The following is a 5,903-nucleotide window of genomic DNA, read 5'->3' on the forward strand; positions in this document are numbered from 1 at the left end:
ATCAGGAGTTGTGCCCAGCTCAGCATCATATAGAAGAGCTCAGCTCGGCCTCAGAACTGCTGTCCTGCAGCATAGCTCTCGCACGAGCAGTCTACGCCGTGCTCAAACTCCTCAGGGGTCCACCAGTCCTCTTCAGGAAACTCGACTGTGGGACCCACCCCCTGCTCCTCAGATGTATGACCTGCAAAATCATCTAAAAAGGGGTGTACACGTGGGATGAGCTCACTAGCTCAGTAAGTAGAAAGATGGACCACACAGCAGTCCACACATCACAACACATCATATGCACTACATGCCATGCTATACATTTTAAATCACATCCACCTAAGCAACATTACTAAGTCTTTGGTTTTAGTGCTACTACAACCACAGTGCGCGTATACTCCGGGTACGAGCCGCGAACTCCCTCCCGCGATACGCCCATAGGGCTGTCGGAGAAGGCCCACCGTGAGTACTCGGAAAAGTAAAGACAATGCCGTCCACCGGCTCTCAACAGAAATGTAAATAACTGAAATAAAGGTGCTGACTCCAGCAATTTAAAAGCAGTACGATTGGCCCTCTTGAATGTACCACCGGGGATGCCGACTGTCCTACATGACTCGTCGGGCGTAATGCCTAACCGCCACAGTGTCCGACAACCGCGACCCCTGCTTCCCCCCAAATGGCAACCCAACACCTTAACTCCTGTTGGGAAGGGTCGTAGCACGGGATGGTGAGAATCCTAATACCGCATGCTCCTATATGACAATAGTACGACTGCATAGTGCCTCCGTGTCCCATTCCACGGGCCACCAATGCATTCGTTTCCAAGCCGACTACGGCATCTAGTCTATCAATGCATTATGCACCATGATGTCCACATTCAACATATAAACATCTCATTCAATTGGCATTTGAAAAGTAAACATAGCATATATGCACATCAAGGTGTGGAATGACTAATCTATATAGCATATTCATGATGACATGACTAGATTAGATATAGTTATATGAATGCCAAACAAATGCCTTGAAACAAGGCCAAACTTCCTCTCTCCACTTACTTGTTGAGTACAAGGATTCCCGTTCGGTACGGGTGAGATCCGGAGCGAATCGGGTAGGATTTGGTGAACCTAACATAATTGATAGGGGTTAGTACTTCACTATTTTAGAATCAAAATTAATAAAATCCGATGTCAAAATCGTGTTTAGAACGTCAAAAGAAGGTCACACGTCCGATTTGGGTTCGATCGGACATAAGGATCACCTTCGGGGCCACACAGGTGGGTCAGACAGGTGGGTTGTCTACCCACTGGTTTTACCCACAGGTTATGATCGGCGGGTAGGGGCCCGCCGGTTATACCCGTCGGTTGTACCCGTTGGTTGGGCCAGGGACCCTTTTCCAAGACCGACGGGTAGGTACCTGCCGGTTGTACCCACCGGCTAGGCCTGCAGGCCCCCTGCCTTCTCAGGTGGGTACCCTCAGGCGGGTAGGTACCCGCCGATTGTACCCACCGGTTTTGGCGGGAAAGACCCTGTTTCTTCTCCATTTTCTCCATTCTTTGAGGAATCAAATGGGGCTTTTCCCCACCCATTCTTCACACCTTTAAGGTCCTATAGGATGGTTCTAACCTAGATCTAGGTTAGATTCAAGTGAGGGAAAGCCATCTTACCTCCTTTGCTCAAGAATGACTTCAAACCCTCCAAATCACTTCCACCCACAATGCTTCTTCTACCTTGTCAATATTTCTTCAAATCCTTCAAGATCAACATATAAATCATCTATTAAACTTTAGATTCATCATTTCAAAGGGTATTTACAAGATTTCAAGAACCCATACTCGGATCAAGGGTTTAAAGCTTGGGTATGGTGAATGTTCATAAAACCCAACTTTTCTTACCTCCAACTGTAGATCTAGAGTTGAAGATTACTCTCCCGGCACCGGAATGGCAAGATCGAGCTTCGGCGCCACTGAAATCCTTCCTTTCTTCCTCTTCCTTTCTTCTTCCCTTTCTTTTCTCTCTCCTCTTTACTTTTCTCACCAAACTTACGAGGGTAATAAATGGAAAGAAAAGAAGTCATAAAGCCTTATATACTATTCCTAATTAAGTGAATAGTCTTGGATGGGTCACTCAGGTGGGTGGGTGTACCCACCTGTCCTACCCACCTGAGAGCCAAAACTTGGGATTTTGACCGGGTTCGGACCTCGGCGCGAACCCCACCCCAAGCATACAATGTAGCATACGTATATACCTTAAAATAAGGAGATAATACTTTTTTTATCCGTACATAGCCTTATGGTAGGTGCACGTACACGGTTTGGGCACTCCCGTCTCTTTTGGCACTGGCTCAGACTTGTCGGGCCAGCCGGTGTTTAAGGTCACCCGTACCATCATAGCCCATAAGGAACCCACTCTAATATCCTCTGGCTCGGTTCCTGCATGATTAAACCGGTTCAATCGCGAAATCAAACCGGGTTTAAGAAGCGGGGTATTACAATAACTCTCTTAAAGGTAGTTTAATTTATCCCCATTTATTCTTTTAAGAAAATGAAACTGAGAGTAGGACAAATGTGAAAGGATATTCTAACCTTTCGATTTCAATTCTGAACTAGTGGATTATAAGCCTCTATTTTCTTGTGACACCCAAGAATAAGGCAAGTACCGGATTAGCTTGGGAGATCAATGAAGTGTCCCCACCAAGAATATGGTAAGTACTAGGGAGTTTGGGGGATCGGTGGAAGTGTGCAAATTTTAGTCCCACATCACCTAGCAAGATAATACTGGGCTAATTAATAACCTCTAGCCTCATTAACATGGCACAACATGTTTTAAAGTCTTGAGGCTCATAGGCCAAAGAGGACAATATTATGCAAGATTAATGGGATTGGGGCATTATAAATGGTATTCGAGTAGATCCCGACAGCATGTGGGGCCATAGTAGGATGCTGTGCCGAAAAGAAAAAAGTTGTGACACCCAAGAATACGACAAGTATCAGACTCGCTTAGGATATCAATGGGGTATCTCCACCAAGAATACGGTAAGTACTAGGGAGTTTGGAAGATCAGTGAGGGTGTGCAAACTTTAGTCTCACATCGCCTAAGGAGAGAATACTAGGCTAGCTAATAACCTTTAGCCTCATTAATATGGCACAACGCGTTTTAAAGCCTTGAGGCCCATGGGCCAAATAGGACAATATTGTGCAGGTTAATGGGGCCGAGGTATTACAAATGGTATCAAAGTAGATCCCAAAAGCATGTGGGGCCACAACGGATGTTATGTTGAAAGGGGAGAAGTTGTGACACCCAATAATACATTAAGTTTCAGACCCGCTTGGGAGATCAATGAGGTGTCCCCACCAAGAATATAGTAAGTAACAGGGGGTTTGGAAGATCCGTGAGGGAGTGTAAACTTTAGTCCCACATCGCTTAGGAAGAGAATATTGAGCTAGTTAATAACCTCGAACCTCATTAACATGACACAACGCATTTAAAGCCTTGAGACCCATAGGCCAAAGAGGACAATATTGTACAATGTTAATGGGCATGAGGCGTTACAAATGGTAACAGAGCAGGTCCGGACAGCATGTGGGGGTCACAACGAGGATGTTGTGCCGAAAGGAAAAAAGTTATGGCACCCAAGAATACAGTAAGTATCGGATCCACTTGGGAAATCGATGAAGTGTACCTATCAAGAATACGACAAGTACCATGGGATTTAGGAGATCGGTGATGATGTACAAACTTTAGTCCCACATCGCCTAGGGAGAGAATCTTGGGCTAGTTAATAACCTCTAGCCTCATTAACATGGCACAATATATTTTAAAGCCTTGAGACCCATGGGCCAAAGAAAACAATATTTTGCAAGGTTAATGGGGTCAAGGCGTTACAAAACAAATTTGATTCCTAATTATTAGGGATTTATTTAAAATAACATCACTAATTATTTTTTTTCTGATGTCAAAAGGTTTTCTGTGTGGAATTTTAAAATCTTTCCCTTTTTGTGCATTATTATGTGCCCATAACTTAATTCCTAATTATTAGTTTGAAATTTTTTATCACCCATTTGGGTGGCTTTTTTGGTCATTTTGAAAGTTCTTTTGGTAGACGCTAATGGTTTTTTTGTCTTTTTAAAAAAGTATACCAAAGAAGTGAGGTGCATACTTTTAATAATAGTATGATATGATTTTTTTAGTAGACGCTAATAGTTTTTTTGTCTTTTTAAAAAAGTATATCAAAGAAGTGAAGTACGTACTTTTAATAGTAGTATGATATAGTCAGTATTTTATAATGGTATTTGGTATTTTGGTTCAATTTTTAATATGATTTTGGTATTTTGATGTGGTATTTGATATGATTTTAGTGTTTTGGTACATTATTTGTTATGTCTTAAATATTGATATTGTATTGTATTGAGAAAAAAAAAACATTTTATCATATCAGATACTCTCCTTTGATACGATCATTTGGTACGGTTTTGGTATCAATACTAAATTGACATCCTTAATCATCCATGAGGAGGGTGCATGGTTGATTTCTTTCAATGAGAAAATTTGAATATTTTAAATTCATTAGTCAAGTCAAAGTAGTTTTAAAACTTGTTTTGGAACCCCAAAATCCCGAGATCCTTTCTTTAAACATAGGGTGACTCGTTTCTCGTACCTAAGCTCACGCTTGTAGAGTAGCAATCCAGAGTTTTAAAAATTAGGAATTCGATTGTTGGATCAGCCTATTTGAATTGGAATTTAATATGATTGATCTATCTGATGAATTTTATTGATTCCTGATGATTCAAGTATATTTTCAATTGAATCTTACTGATTTTGATGGATTCCCATTTCACTTGATTTTGGTCTTAAAACCCTGCTTCCCTATCCAAGTCAAGGTTTGAAATTTCATTTTGTTTTGGTGTTTCAGTGGGTTCAGAAAAACCAACTCAGTGAGATCTCGACGAGATCTCGACCGATTTAGTGTATTTTTTTTGTTTCATTTGACTGTTTCGGTGGTCAAACGATTATATTTTGATCTGAAACTTGGTGGATAGATTATTTTAAGGTTAATAAACATGCTTAGAACATAAAAATGAAAAAATATTAAAACATGACATTGTTTTAGAGTTGCACCTTTGTTTGGCAGCAATCGTCGAACTGTTTTGGAGATTTTACTTGCTTCATTGCTAAAATAGGATATAATATGAAAGTAAAACAAATAAATAATGCATCTAAATCATGATCAAAATATACATCAATATTAATTAACTAATATTTAGAGTACTAGAGTAATATACTATACAATTCCATAATTCACAAGTCCCAACTAAAGTCATCCACTGAGCATATTAGTTACACAACAACACAAAAGTAATCATAATGACCATCTATTATCTACTGGAAAGAATTATGATGGCCTGGCTAGATTCCACGCCCAGTATGATGGAGTCAACGTGCATTTTCCTCTAACTACACTACAAATGTATGCCACACTAAGAGAAGAATCGAACATAGTCCTCCACAGCTGCCAACAAGACTGAGTCATCTACATACTAAAGGTAACCTATCCAAGGGTACGTATCACCACCATAGTATGAAGAATAAGAACCCGCTATTGAGCTACTGTCAACTGATGGTTCCAACAACACGTATGGATTGGCTGAGTATGAAAATAAATTGCCCACCATATATATAGTTGACATCCATTAAAGCAATATTTATGATAAAATGTAATAATTTATGTTAATGAAAAATTAATTTTTAAACCAAAAAAATAAAAAATATATTTATCTACCAAAAAAAATTTTGACTCTGTGAGGTCATAGATGTAAAAATCGATAAGCATCCAACATGTATTTATGTACTATTTCAAAAAAAAAAAGATTTTGGAAAAAGAACTTTTCCTTTATTCCTAAGCTTTGAATGTATAGATC

Source organism: Macadamia integrifolia, chromosome 6, assembly GCF_013358625.1.
Source record: "Macadamia integrifolia cultivar HAES 741 chromosome 6, SCU_Mint_v3, whole genome shotgun sequence".
Classification (NCBI taxonomy): domain Eukaryota; kingdom Viridiplantae; phylum Streptophyta; class Magnoliopsida; order Proteales; family Proteaceae; genus Macadamia; species Macadamia integrifolia.